Below are 24,550 nucleotides of genomic sequence, written 5' to 3'. Positions count from 1 at the left end.
ATATATTCATAATCACCATCTATGTTTGTCAATCTTCCAGTTTGCCAGTTATTAATAATTGGATGAATGCTGATGTACCGTTTAAACAAAAGCAATTTCCTAGAAGACCCTCCCCATTCCAGGAGATGCAGTGAGGTACTAGCAGTGATATATGCCTTTACTAATATCTCCTCTGTCCACTGCTGTTCTAACAGGAAAGCAGGAGAAGAGGCTGGGTGACTCAGTTTTCTCACGTGATGTATTAAGCCTCATTCCAGGCTACAGGTTTCTAACGACCCACATGTAAGTCAGCTGAATAAGAAAATTCTTATGTTCACACTCCTTTCAGCCACTGATATTTTTAAGTCAAAAAAGCAAAGATGGAGCACTTAACTATCATTTCTTCTTGTGGCTAAGATTACTGTTTACAAACGGGAAATGTTCAATTTCTCTGACTACTGAAACAGAAAGTTACAAAGTTTGACAGGTGGAGCTTCAAAATTGTTTCATAAATACATAACTTCTTTCTCCTTAGAAGTTAGCAGAGGGTGACACGGACATCAGCAAGTGAGTTTTTCAGTGACTCTAACTAGTGCCATTTTTCCTTATCTTTCAGAATACTTCATCTTCTCAATTCTTCACGAGATTATAACATCCTGAAGTTCAGTCTTTGCAGAGTTTTTTCTGACATATCTTTTTATTCAGGCAAGACAATGATACCTGCATTTCTGAAGACTGCTGTGGAAGAAGTATCCAGTGAGGTGAGATCTGTGGGAACTTCTCTAGAGAAAGAGCTGGGTACCTAGTTGTTAACACAAGACGACAGTGGAGAATGAATTATGGGATTGTCTGGGAGAATAAGGGCTGTATCAACAATATTCAGAAAACTGAAAACTAAAGTAGCTTGATTCTAATCCTTTACCCATCAACACTGAAAATAGACATCTTTTATTCCACCACAACTTAGGCTTGAACAAAGGGAAATGCATGTTCACTATGATGAGTTTTAAAATTCATTCTCACATGTCTATCAGCATAAATTGATATTTGGAGGAAGGCTTGTTTTCTTACCTGGAGGATGAGTGGGAAACGTGGTGACTGGTGTCAGGCCTGGGTAAAAGACAAGAGGGTAGCATGAGAAAATTATCATGAAATAATATTAAGTAAAAAATAAAGCAGGATGTAAAGCTATATTACATGATATTTATGGTATTATCCCAATTTTAGAATATGCACAGGAGATAATCTCTCAATTCCCCAACACAATGGCACAAAAATATGGCTTCTTTGCTTTTTCATGAGTCAGTTTAATTTTATTTTATGTTTCATTCTAAAGAGTCACAGGCATTTATTTCAATCCTTTCCAGTTGGTCCATTCTTTATTCAGTCGTGGATAACTTTTTTTGGTACCAAGATACAAAGAAGAGGCGGGAAGAGTCACTTAAATGTATTACATTCATTTGGGGGTATATTTTGGGTTTTTTATGACCTGGCACATGATGAATATTTTCTAGTTATTTCATGTGTACTTGAAGAGTTTATAAATATTTAATTCATAATCCTGTGAGTCAGATAAAATTTCTTAAGCTTGTTGATTGTTAGTCAAATCTTCTAAATTTAAATCTTAATTTGTTTTACATTTTCCTTTCAGCAATTGAGAGAGAGATGGTGAAATCTCAAACTCTAATGGAGATTTTGTCAATTTCTCATTATAGTTTTGATTTCTAACATATATTTTTATAAATAGTTTGCATATATATACAAGTAGACATATATTTTGTGTGTATATTTGTAAATAAAGAAAAATGTATTATATGTTACCATATCAAGTAATATAAATAAATTACATATATATTTTTTATTATGTAAATACATAATTTAAATTGTATTTTCTTGGGAGCTGAATATCTTGTCACTAGGTAGTGAAGCTCTATCTGTCCTGATACATTTTTTCTAAAAATCTTTTTTAAGCTACACTGTTATATCTAAACTGACTTTCTTTACATTAGGGTTTAGATAAGATCACTTTTTCCAACTTTTTTTAAGTGACTTTATACTTTGTGTATATTTTATCAGCCACATATAGCTGGGTTTATTTTTAACCCAAATTGAAAGAATTTGTGTCTTAGCTGGTGAGTTTAGTCCATTTATGTACATATTTTATGTATATTATTTAACTTGGTTCTGCCATCTTAGTTTATTTCAATTTGTAACACTTATTTGTGCTTTCTTCTCCTTTCTTGCCAAATTTTTCTTTAAAAAATTTTATCTATCTTTTCCTTAAAGACAAGTGCCTTAGCAAACTTTTATATCCTCTGGTCCCCCAACCTCCAACCCTACTATGTTGATAAATTCGCTGTTTTCTTCTCTTTGGTTCTGGCTTTACTTATTTTTGTAAGACCCCCTAATGAAGGTATTTGTTCAGTCCTGTTTCCCTTTTGGCCTCCAACATTTCTTAGATTTATTTCTTTTCTCACTGAATAATTCTTCCCGAAGAGTTGTTGATCTGAATCTATGTGTTGCAAAACTCCTGGAGCTTATAGTATGAAAACAGTTATATTTTGTTTAATTGTGGTAAAATATATCTAACATAAAATTTACCATCTTAACAATTTTTAAGTATACGGTTCAGTAGTGTTAAGTACATTTACAGTGTTGTGCAACCAATTGCCAGACCTTTTTCCATCTTGCAGAACTGAAACTGTATACCCACTAAACAGTAATTTCCCCATTCCTTCTCCTCCAAGGCCCCGGCAAACCCCAGAAACAGTATTTTCTGTCTCTATGAATTTGGATACTCTAGGTACCTCATGTAAGTGTAATCATACAGTATTTTTCTTTTTGTGACTAACTTGTTTCACTTAGCACAATGTTCTCAAAGTTCATCCATGTTATAGTGTATGTTAGAATTTCTTTTCTTTGGAAGGTGGAATAATATTCCATTGTGTGTATATATCATTTATTTATAATGATAAATATTCATTTATTTATTGGCGGCCACTTGTATTTCTTCAACCTTTTGGCTGTTGTGAATAATGCTGCAGTGAACATGGATGTGTAAATATTTTTTTGAGATGCTACTTTCACTTCTTTGGGATATATACCTAGAAGTGGAATTACTATATCATAATAATTCTATTTTCTTTTTTTTTTTTGAGGAATCTCCATATCATTTTCCATAGCAGCTGGAACATTTTACATTCCCACCAACAATGCACTAGTCTTCTGATTTCTCCCCTAACACTTGCCATTTTCTGGTTTTGTAATAGTATCCATCCTAGTGGATGTAATGTGGTATACCACTGTGTTTTGATTTGAATTTCTTTAATGATTATTGAGTCTCATGTCCTTACTGTCCATTGGTATAACATCTTTGAATAACTGTCCACTCAAGTTCTTTGCCCACTTTTTAATTAGAGTACTTGTTTTTTTCCATTGGGTCGTATGAGTTCTTTATATATTTCAGATATTAGTCCTTCAGATATACAACTTGCAAATACTGTTTTTCATTTCATAGGTTTCCTTTCCATTTCATTGATTGTGTACTTTGATGCACAGAAGCTTTTAATTTTGATGTAGTCCAATTCATCTAGTTTTTATTTTCCTGAATGTGCACTGGGTGTCATATCAAAGAAATAATTGCCAAATCCAATGTCATGAAGTTTTTCTTTGATATTTTCTTCTGAAAGTTTTACAGTTTTAGATCTTATGTTTAAATCTGTGGTCCATTTGAGTTAATTTTTGTATATGGTGTAGGTAATTGTCCAATTTCATTCTGTTGCATGTGACTATCCTGATTGCCCAACACCATTTTTCAAAAGACTGTTCTTTCCCAATTAAATGGACTTGACATCTGGGTCAAAGACATTCTACCAGATATATGAGGGTTTATTTCTATGTTCTCTATTCTATTGCATTGGTGTCTTTTATGTCTGTCTTTATGCAAGTACCACATTGTTTTGATTGAAATCAGGAAGTGTGAGACCTCCAAATTTGTTCTTCTTTATCATGATTGTTTTGGCTATTTGGAATCTTGGAGATTCTATACAAATTTTAGGATGTATTTTCCTATATCTGTAAAAAAAATGTCATTGGGATTTTGAGAGGGATTGCATTGAATCTGAAGATCACTTTGGGTAGTATTGGCACATTGACAATATTAACTCTTCCAATGCATGAACATAGGATGACTTTTCGTGTACTTCTGTCTTCTTTAGTTACTTTCATCAACATATTGTAATTTTCATGTACCATTCTTTTGCTTTCTTGATTAAATTTATTCCTGAGTATTTCATTTTGTTCAAAATTCCATTGCAAATGGGATTGTTTCTTAATTTCCTTTTTAGTATGTAAAAATGGAACTGATTTGTGTGTGTTGACTTTTTGTCCTGCAACTTTGCTGAATTTATTTATTAGTTGTAATAGTGGAAACTTTAGGGTGTTCTTCATATTGGATCATATTGTTTTGAGTTGATTTTTGTGTATCATGTAAGGTAGAGGTCCAATTATGTTTTTTTTGCATGGATATTTAGTCTCCGCAATACCATTTGTGGAAGAGACCTTGCTTTATCCATTGTGTATTCTTTACACCTTTGTCAAAGATCAGTTGACTGCATATTTGTGGGTTTATTTCTGGATTCTCTATTCTGTTCCATTTGTTTGATGGCCTGTTGTTATCACAGTGTTGTACTGTTTTAATCACTATAGCTTTGTAATATTTTTTGAAGTCAAGCAGTATGATGCTTCCAGTTTTGTGGGTTATTTTTCCAAATTGCTTTGGCTATTCTGAGCCTTTTGAGGTTTTATACAAATTTTAGGATTTTTTTTTTTCAATTCTGTAGAAGATGCCATTGGAATTTTGATAGAGATATTGTTGAATCTGTAGATAGTGTTGGGTAGTAGGGACATTTTAACAATATTAGGCCTTTCAGTCCATGAATATGAAATGTCTTTCCATGTATTTGTTTCCCCTTTAATTTCTTTCTTCAATGTTTTTCAGTGTACAAGTCTTTTGTGCACTTGGTTAAATTTATTCCTAAGTGTTTTATTCTTTTTGATGCTATTGCACTCATTGTTTTCCTAATTTCCTTTTTGGATGTTTCATTGTTAGTGTATAAGAAAAACAACTGATATTTGTATGTTGAGTTTGTATCCAGCAACATTACTGAATTTGTTTATTACTGCCAACAAGTTTTTTTGGTGGCATCTTTAAAGTTTCCTGCACATAGGATCATGATGTCTGCAAACACAGATAATATTGCATCTTTCTTTCCAACATGCATGTTTTTTTCTTTTTTCTACTTTTTACCTATTTGCTCTGGCTACAGCTCCAGTAATATGTTGAACAGAAATGGTAAGAGTGGGCATCCTTGTCTTGTTCTTGAACTTAGAGAAATGCTTTCAGTTTTTTTACAATTGACTATAACGTTGGCTGTGGGATTGTCAAATATAACCTTTATTGAAGTAGTTTCATACTATATCCAATTTGTTGAGAGTTTTTATCATGAAAGGGTATTGAATTTTGACAAATGTTTTTACTGCATTTATTGAGATGATAATGTGATTTTTATCCTTTATTCTGTTAATATGGCTTATCGCATTTATTGATTTTCATATGATGAACTATCCTTTCATTCCTGGCATAAATCCAACTTGGTCATGGCATATGATCCTTTTAATGTGATATTGCATTCTGTTTATTAGTATATTATTGAGAATTTTAGCATCAACATTCATCAGAGATATTGGTCTGCTATTTTCTTTTCTGGTAGTGTCTCTGTCAGGTTTTGTATCAAGGTAATTCTGGCCTCACAAAGAGTTTGAAGCCTTCCCTCTTCTGTATTCTTTTGGAAGAGTTTGAGGTAGATTGTTGTCAATTATTCTTTAAATGGTAGATTTCACTAGTAAAATCATCCTATCCTGGACTTTTCTTTGTTGAGAAATTTTTGATTTCTAATTCAATTTTATCTATTGTTGGTCTGTTGAGATTTTCTATTTCTTCATGATTCAGTCTGGAAAGGTTATGTAGTTCCAGGAATTTATCCATTTCATCTAGATTATCCATTTTGTTGGTATACAGTTGTTCATAGTAGCCTCTTATAATCCTTTTTATTCCTGTGATATCAGTTGTAATAGCCCTCTTTCATCACTGATTTTATTTATTGGTGTCTTTTCTCCATTTTACTTACTTTGTCTAGCTAAAGATTTGCCAATTTTGTTTATCGTTTAAGAAATGCTTATTTTCATTGATTTTTCTCTATTATTTTCTAATCTCTATTTTGTTTATCTCTACTCTAATTTTTATTTCTTCCCTTCTGCTAGCTTTGAGTTTATTCTTCTTTTTCTAGTTCTTTGAAGTGTAAAGTTAAGTTGTTGATTTGAAATCTTTCTTCTTTGTAAATGTAAGGGTTTGCAGCTATAATTTTTCCTCTCAGCATTGTTTTCACTGCATCTGGTGAAATGACATTATGTGCTTTCATTTCTCTAAAGATATTTTGTAATTTTCCTTATGATTTCTTTTTGATCCATTGGTTGTTTAAGAATGTGCTGTTTAGGGGCCGGCCGGTGGTGTAGTAGTTAAGTTCACACGCTCTGCTTCATTCGCCCAGGGTTCACAGGTTTGGATCCCAGGTGAAGACCTACACACCACTTGTCAAGCGACGATCTGGTGGCATGCCACATACAAAAAATAGGGGAATATTGGCACAGATGTAAACTCAGTAACAATCTTCCTCAAGCGAAAGAGAAGAAAACTGGCAGCAGATGTTAGCAAGGGCCGATCTTCCCCACCAAAAATAAATTATTTAATTAATTAACAAGAGTGTGCTGTTTAAATTCCACATGGTCATGAATTTTCCAGTTTTCTTTCTGCTACTGATTTCTAATTTTATTCCATTTTGATTGGAAAAGATACTTTACATGATTCAAACTTTTAAAATGTATTAATGCTTGATTTGTGGTCTAACTTATGATGTATTCTGGATAATGTTCCAGGTGCACTTGAGAAAAATATGTATTTTGCTATTGTTTGGTGGAGTGTTCCGTATGTATTTCTTAGGTCTAATTTTCAAGATCTCTATTTTCTTATTGATCTTCTTTCTGGTAGCTTATTTCATTATTGAAAATTGTGTACCAAAGTCTGCTACTGTTATTGTAGAGCTGTCTCCTTCTCCCTTCAATGCTGTCAATGTTTGCTTCCTATATATAGGAGTTCTGTTGTTTGGAGCATATATGTTTATAATTGTTATATGTTCTTGGTAAATTGACCCTTTTATCATTATACAACATCCTCCTTTTTCTCTTATAACAGCTTTCATTTTAAACTTCATTTTGTCTGATATAGCCACCTCTGCTATCTTTTGGTTATTGTTTGTATGGAATATCTTTTTCCATTCTTTGTTTGCAACCTAAATTGGGTCTCTTATAGACAGCATTTAGTTGGATCCTGGTTTTTTTTTCATTCTACCAATAATATTTTTTGATTGTTTAATCCATTTTATTCCACCAATTAGTTTAATCTATTTATATTTAAAGTAATTAATGATATGGAAAAACTTACAATTGCTAGTTTATTTGTTTTCTATATGTCTTAAAGCTTTTTTGTACCTCATTTCCTCCCTTATCACCATCCTTTGTGTTTAGATGATTTTTTGTAGTGATATATTTTGATTCTTTTCCCATTTCTTTTTGTATATATTCAATAGTTATTTTGTGGTTGCCATGGGGATTACAGGAAACATCTCAAAGTTATAGCAATCTACTTTCAACTGATAACAACTTAACTTCAATCACATACAAAAATTTTACTCCTTTAGAGCTCTAACTCACTCATATTTTGTTATTGATGTCACAAATTATATCCTAACATACTGTGTCTACATTAATATAGTTTATAATTTTTATGTTTCCACCTTTTAAGTCCTACAAAATAATAAAAAATAGAGCTATAGATCAAGTTGTTATAGTATAGTTTTTATGTTTGTCCATATATTTATCTGTGGCTGAGAACTTTATATTTTTATATGGTTCCAGTTACCATCTAGTATCCTTTGCTTCAACTTGAAGGACTCCCTTTAGCTTTTTACGTAGGGCAGGTCTAGTTATAATAAGTTCCTTCAGCTTACGTTTATCTAGTAATACTTTGATTTCTCCCACATTTATGAAAGACAAATTTGCAAGATATAGTAAACTTAGTTGACAGGTTTTTTTCCACACCTTTAATATATCATTCCACTACCTTCTGGTCTGCAAGGTTTATGTTGAGAAAGCTGCTGATAATCTTATTGAGGCTCTCCTGTAAGTGATGAGTTGCCTTTTGCTTGTTGCTTTCAAGATTCTTTCTTTGTCTTTGGCATTTTTTTAATTCATATATATTTGCATATAACATTATACTAGTTTCAGATGTACAGCATAATGATTTGATATTTGTAAACACTGCAAAATGATCACCACAATAAGTCTAGTTATCAGCCATCATCAGGTAAATTTACAAGTATTTTTTCTTGTGATGTGAACTTTAAGATTTACTCTCTTGGCAACTTTGACTTTTGATAGTTTGCTTATAATATGTCTTGGTGTATGTCCCCTTGGGTTTATCTTATGTGGAGCTTGTTAAGCTTCTTGTATTTGTATACCCATGTCGTTCCTCAAATTTGGGAAGTTTTCAGTCAATATTTCTTCAAAAAAATCTCTCTACTCCTTTCTCTTTCTCTTCTCCTTTTTGAATTGCCATAATGTTGGCAGTTCAAAATTGACCTGCTTGATGATATCCTATAAGTCTCTTGGGGTCTGTTCACTTTCCCTAATTCTTTTTTCTTTTTGCTTCTCAGTCTTGATAATTTAATATAACTTGTCTTCAAGTTCACTGATTCTACTTCCTGTTCATGTGTGCTATTGTACCTCTCTGACAATTTTTCAACTCAATTTTGTGTTTTTCAGCTCTAGAAATTTTGTTTGATTCTTTTTAACAATTTCTATCTCTTTTATAATTTCTCTTTATAATTTCTATAAGTTCTTTTTTATATTTCTAACAATACAGCTGTTGATATTCTCATTTTGTTCATTTATCCTTTTCCTATTTTCATTTAATTGTCTATCCATTTTCTCCTTTAGCTCACTGGTTATATTTAAGACAGCTGTTTTAAGGTCTTTTTAAAATAACTCTGAGGCCCGTGTATCTTTAGGGTAAGTTTCTGGAGATTTATTTTTTTCCTTTGATTGAGCCATGTTTTCCTGTTTCATTGTATGCCTTATGATCTTTTTTGAAAATTGGACATCTGAAAAGACAATCACTTCCCCTAGTTTTTGTGTATTGCCGCAAGGTAGGGGAAGATCTTCATTATTCAGCTTAATGTGAAGATTCAAGATATTCAAGGCCAATTTAAGACATATGTTTTCCCTGGGCTTGTGCATGTGCTTTCCTTCCAATTCTCTCTCAAACAAAGCTGGTTTTAAATGTCTTTATTTCCCCAAGACTCTCACTCAGGTTGAATGATATATTATATTCCTTTGTCCATGATGTCTTGCCCCCTGGTGCCTGTGGGTCTGTAGTCCTCATGTAGCTCTCATGTGCTGGGGCACCCACCATTGCTTTTAGTGACCTCAACTCTGATATCCAAACTATGCTACCATCCTCATCATATTCCAAATCAGATGAGACAGAAACAAATTCCTTGAGGATCCCCTACACAAGCCAGAATACTGAAGGTGTTTCACTCTTTTCCTTTCATTTCGAGGGAGTAACTAGGAATTGGACAGCTTCTTCCTGACCATGCAGCACCACAGTGGGGAAGGGATGGGGCAAGAATAGGCAAAAGTACCCTGAAATTGCAGTAAGTCTTTGTTGGCCAATGATTTAAAACTGACTACAAAAACTCAAAAAAAAAAAAAAAACCGTAGTAAAATTAAGATTACTGACGTGGTGGCAGTAAAGTTCCAAGGAGCCACTTGTGCTGACAAACTAATAGAATCATTCAAAGACAAAGACTTAGGAGAACTTAAAAGCCTTGTTAAAAATCCTTAAAATTGAAAAGTGAAAGGTAATGAGGAAGAAATCCTCACTCTCACTGTCTCTGCACCATCCTCAACCTTGACTAGAACCCTGACTTGGTCATAGGTGATACATCCCTTTCCCAATTTGCTGCTCAGTATCCATTGCAATGGTGGTACTTCAGATGCAAATAAGCTGACAATTTCAGGCATCCTCTTTCTTATAATGGGTATTGATGTGTGTTGGAGGGTGTATTTGGGGTGAGGATAAAGAATGAAAGACAGAAGGATTTGATGAGAGGCTGAGACTTCCAGTACATTAGAAATGCTAGAAAATGACAAAATAATAACTTAAGAATTCTGGTTTATTTAAAAATATTTGCATTTGACCACTTAAAGTGCCTGTTCTATTAAGACTATTTGCTCTGTGAACATCATCCCCTCTAGTAACAAAGAAATAGCAGTAGTTAACATAAAAACCTACCTCTCAGAGGTGTAAAGAACTTACCCTCTTATAAAATCACTGGGCAAAAACAAAATTTTTCAAAATTCAAAGGATACTATTGCCATTTTGTCACCTCACAAATCCATATCATATTTTCTTTCACTGGTTTCTGTAATTTTAACAGATCTTTTAAAGTACATGACCAACCAGTCAACATCAAGAAAATCTTAGACTTTTTTCAAAGGAAATGATAGGGGAACGGAGTTGGGAGAGAGTTTGACTGAGGTACATGGGATCCAGAAGATGAGAAGGACATGCTCACTGCACAGGAATGAGTACAAAAACTACTGAGGCAGCATGCATGTGTTGTTACTATCCGTCCCCTTGCACCAGGCTGGCTAACGCTGTAGAGTAGGAAAAAGCATACCCAGACCCCCATACATTCAATACTAGTCATATGATCTAACCAGTCAGTGCTGTCTCCTCTTATTCATTTATTCATGAAAAGATTATTGAACAACAGAGAAATATTGAACTGCACAGTATGAGGAAAATAAGGTAATTTAATCCTCCAACTTACAAACCGAAAAATAAAAAGTCACAGAGAATTTTACTGATATATCCATGTCCAAATTCAGGGTACTAGTTAGTATAATGCATTCAATTTCTACCTCTCCTCCCCACCAAAATTTACAAACTGCTATGAACTCTATTAACATTTTACCTGATTGACTGCTACATAATTCCATTATATCTGTCTTCTAGGATAACTCCTTAATTTTGCCTCCATTATTTTCTTACACTCTCTTTAAGTGATCATGCTTATAAATGCAACTATAGAATTGATCAGTAATAGCTGAGGCATGTGAAAGACTATAGAGTGTGTGTTCAGTGAGCTATTCAATGGGGACAAGTGAATGAGAAAGGTTGAAAAAGAATTAGTGAGTTATAGAAGTTTGCTTTTTATAAAATTCCTTATGATCTACTGAAAGAATAATTGTAATGGATATTCTTTTATTTCTGTATAAGGCTCAAGCCAAAGAAATCCACCAAAGATTTCTGCTTCCTCTATACCCAGATGCTTTAAGTAATCTCAACTGCACTGAAGGTGAGATCTGAAGAAACAGAAAGATAATTCATTGTTCTAGAATTACCAGACAGAAAAACGCTTAGAGTAGAAAAGGCTTAAGAAAAGCAGGGTAATAAAAGGAGGGCCTTCTTAGATGACCTAGGCCAAGCTACATGTGTATCTCTACATGCTGATACTATTACACATATGGTATTTACTCCATCAGAAGACTCTTTCTCACACATATGGCAGTTACTAACATGCTCTCAGAAACTGGATGTTAATCTTTTACAGAAAAGAGTGAATAAGAAGAATACAAGTTATGAGACACAGGATAACACAGGAAGGATGGATGTAGCGGGGATTGGAAAATCACACAATATCAAGTTCGAGGAAGGAGATGAACACCCCCTTTCTTCTTTCAACTGAGAACAACAGATCAGAAGCTGAAACTGACATGTAGAAATCACAGTTTCATTGAAGTGGGAATTGGTTAGAGGATCATTTGTTTGACGAAGAGGCAAATAATTTTGTTTAGGTTTTTAGAGCACCAGATCCTGTTTTCTTACACAGAGAGTTCAGCAGGTGGGAGGAGAACACAAACAATGCCCTTGCATTCATTTGTAAGTGGAGGATTGTTAAAAGGACATTAAGGAAATGGCATACATATAGGTTTTGAAAGGATATGATATTTGTGCTAATTGATTAAAAGGTTTCTATAAATTAGCAGGGTGAGGAAATAATTTAATATAGTGGTCAAGAGCAGGATTTTGATTAGGACAAACTTGATTTGAATCTTGGCTTCAGCACTCACTAGTTGCCTGATATTGGAGAAAAGTTTAATTAGTCCTCTAAAATGGTAAAAATCTCTACATCATAGGGTTGGCTTAAAAGTTAATGAGACACTATTTCCACGTTACTTATCTCACTGCCCTTACACATAGTAAGAAATTAATCTGCATTATGTATCATTTTTCTTAACAAGGTAAAGACATTGGAAAGAGTTCTAAGCAAAGGAAATGACACATGCAAATATCCCAAATAGTATAAAGAGTTTCATACAACTGAAATTCAGTAATGTGGAAAGAGGAGACCAGAGGGTTAAAAAAAAGTGACAGACATGTAGCCTTTTGTCTGAAATAAAGAAATGAAAATTCGTTGTGAAAATAAGTAACAAGAGATTTTCTGCAGAAGAATGCTTGATCACTTTAACAATTTAGCAAAAAATATCCTGGTAAATATCTAGAGCAATGCATTAGAGAGTGATTAGGTTTGGAGGAAGAGAGATTGACTGGAAACAGCGGGCTGCTGGATGCAGTGATTTCCTAACAAAAAAGAGCTGACGGTTAAATATTCAGGAATTATACGAGCTGTTTGTTAAATCTTTGGCAGATTGAAATCAGCCATGGTGGAATTAGTTATAACATAAAAATGTGCAAATCCTAGAAATCAGGACTTTTTAAAGTTGCAGAGCTAGTTTACCAGGACACCAATTTTAGAAATCTACTTACGAAGGGGAAACACTAGGAGGGCTTGGATTAATAGCAGAGAAAATGGACTTTTTGAAGGTTGAGACTCATGATTTTGTGACTAATTAACTGACGATGGTAAAGAGAAAGAGGATTCAAGGAACATTCAAGGATGATTCAAGAATATTATATATGCAACTGCATGAATGGTGTTACTATTCACTAAGGTTGAAAATGCAGAAGAACGTGATCCAGGGAATGAAAATGTGTTCTTTCTTGGGCAGGATGAATTTGAAGTGTCTATTAGATATCCAAGAAATATCTACACATCAATATGGATATTTGTAGATCTGGAATAAAAAAGTAATTTGTGCTAGAGATGTATGTATTTTTCAGTTCAGAGATAATTGTTTAAGTTATGAGTTTGGATGATATTCCTTGAAGGAAATAACCATATAATAACGTTTACATTTATACCAATAGAAAACACTGAGCACTCACTATATACTAGGAAATATTCCAAGTATTGTAAGTATTTTAGCTTAACTAATCCTTACAAGAGACAATAATGAAGATATGATCATCATTCCTATTTCATAGATATAGATACTGATGCTTATAATTTTCACAACCAGTAAGTGGTGGAACTGAGGTTTCAACCCAGACTGGCTGGCTCCAGAATGTAGATTCTTAGGCAAGATGAATGAGAAGATCAGACAGATGAGGGTAAAGCTATGGAAAAGATGAATGTGTATTTGGGAGTGGCCAGAGGTGAAAGGCTTCTACCATGAGAATGAAAAGAAATGAACAGAGTTTTCAAAGGAAAACTGAAATATGTATAATAAGCATCAAAAAGAAGTTTAGCGAGGAGGACTCGACTCTTCATACCAGACAAATTATAAAAGGAGTCCCAGAGTCTTGGAATAAACTTCATCTAAGAGCACACGGTGCCCGTCCTTTGCTGAAATGCGCATCCTGGCCAACAGGGAAAAGTTGTGGTTGACTCTAAATGGCATCACACTGTCTCTCTCATACCCCAAAAACCACACAACACAGAGGCCTGCTATGGGTTTATTGATAACACTAATCAAAGCTAAATTTAAATACAAATGATTCAAATGAAAATACTAACATAATCAGGCACACAGACATGCATATGCACACAATTTATTCTACTTCTCGAATTCCCTCAACAATCCTTGTACTCTAATCTAAGAACAGTGGTTGCACCATGAAAAACTTTTATCTACTGTAACCCCTCCCAACATGCTGCCTAACTAGGACCTCCCACAATGCCTTGCATTTAATAAGCCTTTGAATAAGCCATTCTCTCTCTCCTGTGGTTTTCTCTCACTTCTTTCGTGGAACTCCTACTCTGTTCAAATGTGAAAATGAGAAAATATTTCTTTACAGGCTCCAGACCATGATCATGGGGAAAAACTCAAAAGGTGGTAATGTAGTAAAAGAGATTGGTAAGAAAGAAAGAATAGCCTCAGAGAGGGTTCAAGTGGGAATGATTGGCCCTTAGATAAGTGAGACACTGTGGGAAAAGGGAGAAATATAAGCAGAGCCTCATGTCAATTGCTAGAATCTCATTACGTCTTTTTTTTAATCTCTCCTCCAAGGTTATCAAGACCAGAAAAGCAAGAAAAGAGTAGTCACTTTTAATTTAAATCTGGAAGGTGAAGTGAAGAACCCTCCTATCAATCAATTAAGTGATGTTGACATTGATTTTGTAAAAGCTGAGATTTTCATTTCAACAATAGATTCAGTAGAAATACCCCACAATATATGTGTTTTATATCTGAGTTGTAGATTAAGTGGCTTTCTTTTTAAAACATTTCTTCTTGTACTGTTCTGTATTTTTAAAAAATACTATAATTTGCATCTCTAACATCCATAAAGCAAATACATAAAATTTCTTTTTTAAAGGGCACTGTCTGCCAAAGTGTCAGATATGGCCTTTTTAATTCAGACGTGAGCTATTTGATGATGGTTGATTTGTGCATGTGAGGCACACCGGGTGGTACACACAGGGCCTCATCAACATGGGATCTACATTATGATTGTGATTTCCAGAAAACAAGGCTCTAACTATGGCTATGTCTAAGATTATGCGGGTTGGTTCCACAGCCTATGTTCAAAGATACACAGAAAAGAATTCCTTTTTGTAACTGTATGCCCAGAAGGGGAACATTTGAATCACTGGTTTCTCTGGAGGAAGCACCATTAGTGATTTGCACAAAAATACCAATATATGCAAGGGTCTCCCCTATTCCCAGCTGTTGTGGAATATCTAGTCTCATTCATTTGATTTGTAGGTACATCTCATTATTCTCAAACTATATTTTCTTATTGTTACATTTTTAATGTGTGGATTTCAGACCAACGTTACTTAAGTAGGGACATGCATTGAGCAAAAAGTAATGAATAGTAAATTAAATCTACTCTAAGTGGATTAAATCTATTCTAAGCGACAGTAAATATCATCTAAAGAAATTAAATATCTAAAATCAATATTTAAAATATAACTGTTGACTTCTGTTTCTGATGATTACGGAGTGGCCCGGCACTGTAAGCAACAACAAAACTCAATAAAGTAACATGAGGTGACAGTGTCCAGGCTTTGGACAATAGGCAGCATCAGCATAAATCCATGATAGAAGGCAACTCAGAAGGTGGGCTTTATAATCACCCCACATCGCTACCTAGGAGGATTTCCTGACTGCAGGCTAGTAAGCAGGTGTCAAATCAGAGCATGGCAGTCACACTGGGCCAAAGGGGTAAGAATCAGTTTTCTTGACACTGACTCTAAAGAGAAGGGAGAACACTGAGGGGGCCCCATTCGTTGGTGAGTCCTGGGTTGCACATATAGGAGGTGAGATAAAATGAAGCCTGCCACAGAACAGCTGCTACGGGGTTGAGAACAGAACAGAGGTACAAGAGAACAAACAGTGCTGGCAACGTTGGATGTTACTAGAATAGAGACACATCTCTAGCACCTGGGTATCAAACTAACAAAGCAGAGAGATTGAATATGAGGAGTAAACATCGTACAACAGACTAATGACAGCTCTAGACCCATCCTAACACAGCCTGGAACTAAGCCTCAACGTGATTCAGGAAAAAGATATGAGTCTGAGAGGTTTTTTCTAGCTTTATTTAGATATAACTGACGCATAACATCATGTAACTTTAGGTGTCCAATGGGATGATTCAATATATGTATATATTGTGAAATGATTGCTACAATAAGATTAGTTACCTCTAGTATCTCACATAATTATCTGTTTTTGTGTGTGTGATGAGAACATTTAAGATCCACTCTCTTAGAAACTTTCAAGTATGTAATACAGTATTATTAACCACAGTCACCAGGCTGCACGTTAGATCCTGAGAACTTATTCACTTTATACCTAGAAGTTTGTACCCTCTGACCAATATGTCCCCATCTCTCCTACCCACTACCCCTGGTAACCACCTATCTACTCTCTGTTTCTATGAGTTTGACTTTTAGATTCTACATATAAGTAACATCATACAGTATTTGTCTTCCTCTGTCTGACTTATTTCTCTTAGCATGATGCCCTAAAGTTTCATCCATGTTGTTGCAAGTGGCAAGATTTCCTTCTCTTTTCACAGCTGAATAATAATCCACATACATTAGGTTATAAACCAACTCTTAGCAAATTTAAGAAGATTGAAATCATACCAAGTATGAGAATAGAAATCAATTACAAGAGAAAAAATAAAAAGCAGCCAGTAGAAATTCATGCTGGGATAGCCCAGTATTGTATTTAGCAAAGTCTTTAAGGCAACCCATAAATATTTGCAAAAATCTGAAATAAAATGTTCGCATAATTATAAGCAAATTCATCTGGATAAACGAACAGATAAGGAGACTCAAAGAGAACCAAATTGAAATTCTTAAACTGAAAAGTTTAACACCTGAAATGAAAAATTTATTGAGTTGTCTTAACAACAAAGTGAAGATTGGAAAAGAAAGAATAAGTAAATTCCTATACTGATCTGTTGAAATTATCTTACAGGAAGTGCAGAGAGAAAAAAGTTGAAGAAAGATTAACTCAACCTACAGAATAGTGGGATAATAGCAGCAAGCCTAATATATGTGTAATTAAGTCCCAGAAGAAGAGGAGAATACAAATGAAGCAGAAAAAATCTGAAGAAATAATGGGTGAAAATTACACAAATGTGTTGAAAAACATTGACTAAGAGATTCAGTCAACGCTAAGTAGTCTAAATACAAAGAAATTGGTCAACATTGACTTCTACTTCGCCCCACACAGAAAAATACTAACTCAAGTGAGATCATAGAATTCAATAGAAAACTTAGGAGTATAATGCAATAAAATAGCACAGACAAGAAAATCTTTGTGAATCAGGAGTAGGCAAAGATTTCTTAGTCAGCAAATAAATAGCACGGAATGTAAAAACAAAGAATTGATGAACTGGACTTCCTCAAAATTAAAAACTTCAGCTCTTCAAAAGATACTTTTAAGAAAACCAAACAGGGGCCGGCCCGGTGGCACAGCGCTTAAGTTCACACGCTCCGCTTCTCAGCGGCCCGGGGTTCGCCGGTTCATATCCCGGGTGTGGACATGGCACTGCTTGGCAAGCCGTGCTGTGGCAGGCATCCCACATATAAAGTAGAGGCACGGATGTTAGCTCAGGGCCAGGCTTCCTCAGCAAAAAGAGGAGGATTGGCAGTAGTTAGCTCAGGGCTAATCTTCCTCAAAAAAAAAAAAGAAAAGAAAAAAGAAAACGAAGCAATAAACCCCACACTGAGAAAAGTTATTCTCAATACATATTGGACAAAAGGTTTGTATCCAGAAGAGATAAAGAACTCTTATAATTCAATAATAAGGTGGCAAATAACCCAATTAAAAAAATGAATACAATGTTTGAACAGACATTTCACAGAAGATACACAGATAGTAAATAAGCACATAAAAAACCTTCAACCTCTTTGGTTATCAGGGAAATACAGATGAAAATCATAGAGATACGATTTCTGATTCACAAGGATGGTTAAAATCATAAAACGTGTTAGCAAAGACGTGGAGCAATGGAAACACTCATATTTTGCTATTAGTAATGTCAAATGATACAACTACTTTAGAAAAAGTTTAACGATTTGTTATAATTTTAAACATACAATCACAATATCACGAAGTATTCTACTCCTAGATACCCAGAGAAATGAAAACATATATTTACCATAATCTTATACAAGAACGTTCATATCAACGGTATTCATAATAGTCAAAATCTGGAAACAATACAAAATAAATAAACTGTAATATACTCATGCAATGGAATACTACTGAATAATAGAAAAGAACAAATTATTCATATACACGACATGGATAAATCTCAGAAAGCTTTTGTCGAGCGAAAGAGACCAGAGACATAGGAAAATTTTGTTGATCTTTAAAACGAAACAAAAACAGCTTCTGATTTCATTGATTTTTCTGCTTGGGCCTTCTTCAATTTTTTTTGCATTCTTCATTATTTTCATCCTTCTATTTATTTTGAGTTTAGTTGCTGGAGGTTTTTGGTTTTTCAGCTTTTTACAGAAGAAGCTTAAACCATTTATTTTAGACCTTCTTAGTTTTTCCAATAGAAGTACTTAAAGCTATAGTTATATTTCTGAAACTGAATTAGCTGATCCTACAATGTTTAACATATTTTATTCTCGTTATAATTTAGTCAAAATATTTCCTAATTTCCCTTGTGATTTTACACACTATTGAGAAGTCTGTTAATTTCTGAACATGTGTGAATTTTTTAGATTTTTTTTTAGTATTGTCTAATTTAATTTCACAGTGGTCAGAAAACTTACTTTGTATGATGTGATTGTTTTTAAATTTGAAGAGTTTTTTTTATTACCTGGTATATTCTCTACCTTGGTGAATGATGTGTGTGCACTTGACAAAATTATTTCTGCAGTTGTTGGTTGAAGTGTTCTTAAACATCAGTTAGGTCCAGCTGGCTTATAGTTTTTGTTCAATTCTTCTGTCATCGTTGATTTTGTTTTTTGAGGAAGCTTAGGCCTGAGCGATCATCTGCTGCCAATCCTCCTCTTTCTTTTTGCTAAGGAAGATTGGCCCTGGGCTAACATCTGTGCCATTCTTCCTCTACTTTATATGTGGGACGTCTGCCACAGCATGTGTCTTGACAAGCGGTGCATAGGTCCACACCCAGAATCTGAACAGGCAAACCCCGGGCCACTGAAGAGGAGTGTGCAAACTTAACTGCTGCACCACCGGGCCAGTGCCCATCACTGATTTTTTATCTACTTGTTTTATCAATTACTGAGAGATGTTTGTTGAAATCTCCAACTATAAATGTGGGTTTATGTATTTCTCCTTTCAGTTCTGCAGATTTTGCTTCCTGAATTTTTAAGGTCTGAAATTTGACACATATTCAGTTAGGTTTGGTATTTCTTTTTGATGACTTGAAATTTTTTTTTTATTCCTAGATATGTTATTCTTTTTCTTGAAATTATAGTTGGGATTGTATTCTTAATTCCTCTTTCTGCTACTTTGTTGTTAGTGTACAGAAATGGAACTGATTTTTGTATGTTGATTTTGTATCCTGCAACTAGACCATATTCATTTATTATTTCTTAAGGTTTTTTTAGTAGATTCTTTAGTGTTTTGTATATAAAGTCACAGCATCTGCAAATAGAGACAGTTTCACTTCCTTCCAGACTTGAAATTTGGTCATTCTAAATTTTCCCTTTGAATCCTTGGTAATATGTTACTTACTTTGAAGTCTACTTTTTCTGATATTAATATAGCCATTGCAGCTTTATCATTATTAGAATTGGTGTGGTACATATTTTGCATTCTTTTGTTTTTAACTCCTGTCTTTAAATTGGATGTATCTTGTAGACTGCAAAAAGATGGGTCTTACTTTTTAATTTATTCTGACAATATCTTCATTTTAGTTTCAATGCTTAAGCCATTTATAGTCAATGAAATTACCAATATGTTTGGATTTAATGCTACTGTCTTGCTACTACTTACTTTCTATTTATCCATGTTCTTTGTCATTATACTACTACTTTTTGGTTTTTTTTTTCACTGAGGAAGATTAGCCCTGAGCTAACGTCTGTACCAATCTTCCTCCACTTTATATGTGGTTCACTACCACAGCATGGTTGACAAGTGGTGTGGGTCCACGACCAGGGTCTGAACCTACAAACCCGGGTCACTGAAGCAGAGTGTGCTAAATTTAGCCATTATACCATGGGGCTGGCCTCTACTACTATTTGTTTTAGTAGTCCATGTTATCTAAACTGTTGGCTAATTAGCTATATCACTGTTAGATTCTTAATCTTTTGCTCCAAGGTTCACAATTTGTTTCTTTAACTTATCTCAATACACCTTCATAAGATGGTTTACCATTTCACATATATTATATTTACAGCAACATTTTTCCAGTTTCTTCCGCTTGTCATTTGTGTCATTATACAATTTACAACTCATTTTATAAATACAACGATAGTGTTAGTGTTTGTTTTAAATACTTTATTGCTTTTAAAGTATATGAAATGGAAAAAAAATCTTTCTGATTTATCTGCATATTAACCACTTCCAGGGTTGATTATTCTTATCCATATATCCAAATTTCTATCAAAGGTCATTTTCCTTATGCCTGAAGAACTTCCTTTAACATTTTTTGAGAGTATCTTTTTGCTGGTGACAAATATTCTTACCTCTTGTTTGTCTGAAAAAGTCTATCTTTTGCCTGCATTTTTGAAGTGCATGTTATGTATTTAAATGTATAGAAATTTAAATTGATGTATTTTTCTTTCAGTACTTTGAACATGTTGTTATCTTGTCTTATGGCTTTTATGCTTTCTGATAAGAAATGCATTTATAAAAAGCATTGTGTTTATAAAATGTGGTCATTCCTATCTTTGTTCCTCTGTACAGATTGTACCTCCTTTGTCTGGCTCTTTTAAGAACTTTTATTTATTGTTGGTTTTCAGCAATTTGATAATAATCTGTCTCAGTGTGGTTTTCTTTGTGTTTCTGTTTTGATGAGTTCCTTGCATCTCTGAATTTATGGTATTCATTGCAACTGTATTTCAGTTCCAGTTTCTGAATTGGTGTGTAAAGAGCTTAGAAGTCATCAACTACAAAATAAGAAAAAAGCTGAACAAACTGCAAACCAACAACTGTTCTTGGATCCATCGTAGAATTGAGAACACAGGGCAAACTAATACCCTAAAAAAGTAGAGACACACATAGGCAGATATGAAGAATCTGAACTTAGCAGAGCCAAAACCTACAAGGAAAAACCTCCTGAGAACCAGCACCAGGGCAGGAAAATCAAAATTCTAATTGATGAGTTGCTGGAAGTTCAGTGTGGACAAGTCTGAGGATTTAAAACTAAAGAGTGCCTAGTCTCAGGTGCACCTACAGGTTTTTGTGAGTTTTATTTCCAGGAGACCTACCAGGTTCTCACAGTGAAGATTGCAAGAAAAATCCCCTCATGTTTCCAGAAGGGAAAGGAGTAAGTTGCCATTTTGAGATGTGTTCAGAACATTTTATTCTTCTTAACACGACCTAATCTCAAAAATAACTATTTTACCAGATCCTAACCAACTGGGATTTTATCTAAAAGACGTGAAGGAAGAGAAATACCCAACTCCAGCCCTCTCTAGCTTTCCTGTCACACCTAAGGTGGGAGAGGGAACTGAAAAGCACTTGTGACAGTCACAGCTCAGGGCCCTAAGCTCACCAAAGGAATAAAACCTAATCATAGAACCATTGGACTCTTCATCCTCACACCTTACAGCACATTAACAGGGCTCCTATATAATAACAGGGGAATGCAAATGAAAGAACTATATGTCTCACACCTTATTTCAGAAAAAGTTTCAAGAGAAGCCCAAAGACAACTGGAGAGACAAAAACAAAGAAAAATTTTAGCCCGTGACAGCTACAGTTACAGCAAACAATAAGCACAGCCCAATACCTAGCCAGATAAACATAAAACCTTACAGTAAAGGCCTGCGTGCCTTATTTTTTTAATCCAGTACATCATGTCCAGCTTTCAAAAAAAATTGCAAGACATACTAAAGACAAAAGACAAAGTTTGAAGAGACAGAGAGAGCAAGCATCAGAAGCAAACTCAGATATGTCAGAGATGTTGGAATTATTAGTCTGAGAAATTAAAATAACCATGATTAATATTCTAAGGGCTTTAATGGAAAACGTGTAGAATATACAAAAAAAGACAATGTAATATAAGCAGAAAGATGGAAACTTTAAGAAAGAATCAAAAGGAAATATTAGAAGTCAAAAGCACTATAACAGAAATGAATCATACCTTTGATGGCATCATTAGTAGACTGGACCTAGCTGAGGAAAGAATCTGTGAGCTTAAAATAATGTCAATAGAAACTTCCAAAACTGAAATTCAAAGAGAAAAACAATGAAAAAGGTAAAACAAAATATCCAAGAATTGTAGGACATTTACAAAAGGTGTAACACACATAATGGGTATACCAGAAGGAAAAGAGAGAAAAGAAAATAAGAAGTATTTGAAGTAATAATGACTGAAAATTTCTCCCAAATTGACGAAAACAAATTATAGATCTAAGTTTCTCAGAGAACACTGAGCAGGATAAATACCAAAAAGTCTACATCTACACATATCATATTCAAACTGCAGAAAATCAATAACAAAGAGAAAACTCAAAGAAAAAAACACCTTACTTGTAGAGAAGCAGGGATAAGAATTACATCAGACTTCAGTTCAGAAACCATGCAAGCAAGAAGAGAATGAAATATTTAAAGTGTTTTTAAAAAAAGAAGAAAAAGCAATACCAACCTAGAATTCTGTATTCAGCAAAATTATTTTTCCTATGGGAAAGAGAAACAAAGACTTTCTCAGAGAAGCAAAAAATGAGGAATTTGTTACCAGTAGACCTGCCTTGCAAGAAATGTTAAAAGAGATACTTCAGGAAGAAGAAAAATATAAAAGTCAGAGACTCAAGTCTACAAAAGGAAAGGAAGTACATGAGAGAAGGAATAAATGAAGACAAAATGAAATCTTTAATTTTTCTTATTCTTAGATGATTTAATATGTAACAATTTGCTCAAATACTAATAGCAGCAATGTATTAATCAGTGATTATAGCTTATGGATAAGTGCATGAATGACAGCAATGCTACCAGGGACAGAAGAAAGTAATTAGGAATACACTGATATAAGGTACTTGCACTACCTGTGAAAGGTTATAGTGTTATTGAAAGAAGACTCGGATTTAATTGCAAATTTATATTGCAAACTCAAGGACAATTGCTAAAACGAGTTTCAAAAAGGTATAAATGATATACTAAGAGAGGGAAAAACTGGAATCATATAAAATGTTCAACTAAAAATCAGAAAAAAACAAAAGAATGGAAGACAAAAAATAATAAAGGAAAGGGTAATGAATAGAAACAGTAACAAATATGGTAGATATTAATCCAAAATATCAACAATCACTTTAAATGTCAATGGTTAAATATATGAATTAAAAAATAGAGATTCTCAGAGTGACTGAAAAATAAGATACAGCTATATGTTGTCTACCAGAAACTTGCTTTTAATATAAAGACACAGACCAAAAGTAAAGGGATGAAGAATGATATATCGTGCTCATATTAATCAAAAGAAAGCTGGATTTGCTATATTAATTTCACACAAAATAAATTCAGAACAAAGAAAATTATAAGAGATAAAGAGAGACATTACATAATGATAAAGGGGACAATTCTCCAAAAAAGACATAACAAGTCTTAACAAGTATGCTCCTAAGAGCAGAGTGTCAAAATGCATGAAGCGAAGATTGATAGAACTACAAGAAGAAATAGATTAATCCACTGTTACTGGTGGAGTCTTCAACACCCATCTATCAGTAATTGACAGATTCAGCAGGAAGAAAATAAATAAGGACATAATTGAATTAAACCACACCATCAATCAATTTGATATAACTGACATCTGTAGAATACTTCATTTAACAACAGCAGAATACACATTTTCCTCAAGCTCACATGGAACATTCACCAAGGTAGACCATATTCTGGGCCATAAAACACACTTTAAGATATGTAAAAGAATGGGAATTATACAATGGATGTTCTAAGACCACAATGGAATTAAACTAGAAATTAATAACAGACAGATAGCTGGAAATTCCAAAATATTGGGAGATTAAAAAACATACTTCTAAACAACATATGAATCAAAGAAGTCTAAAGGGAAATTTTAAAATATTTTTAACTAAATAAAAATGAAAATACAACTTATCAAAATTTGTGGGATGCAGCAAACAGTGCTTAGAGGGAAATTTATAGCACTGAATCCATGTATTGGAAAGGAGAAAGATCTAAAATCCATCACCTATGCTTCCTTCTTCGGAAACCATAAAAAAAAGAGCAAACTAAATATTGTCAATATGGCAGCTCTTCTCCACTTATCTATAGGTTCAATACAATCTCAACCAAAATCTTAGCAAGTTCTTTTGTGAGTATCAACAACCTGATTCTAAAGTTTGCATGGAGAGATAAATCA

The 24,550-nt window shown here is 33.9% G+C and overlaps 1 long non-coding RNA gene across 3 annotated transcripts; it reads left to right on the top strand.

Annotated features, from left to right (window-relative positions):
- The first annotated feature begins 313 nt into the window (after positions 1-313).
- LOC102148421 (uncharacterized) lies at positions 314-21,054 on the top strand. 3 transcript variants are annotated; one of them, XR_011438672.1, is made up of 5 exons: positions 314-466; positions 596-740; positions 9,091-9,162; positions 11,441-11,519; positions 14,575-21,054. It is a non-coding gene; the product is annotated as an uncharacterized lncRNA (long non-coding RNA). The 3 variants fall into 3 exon arrangements; XR_001380829.3 differs by having other exon boundaries at positions 452-546; positions 685-740; XR_002807999.2 differs by lacking the exon at positions 9,091-9,162 and having other exon boundaries at positions 452-546; positions 685-740.
- Positions 21,055-24,550: the final 3,496 nt, after the last annotated feature.

Source organism: Equus caballus, chromosome 5, assembly GCF_041296265.1.
Source record: "Equus caballus isolate H_3958 breed thoroughbred chromosome 5, TB-T2T, whole genome shotgun sequence".
Taxonomy (NCBI): domain Eukaryota; kingdom Metazoa; phylum Chordata; class Mammalia; order Perissodactyla; family Equidae; genus Equus; species Equus caballus.
This window is presented reverse-complemented; position numbering and strand designations above follow the sequence as displayed.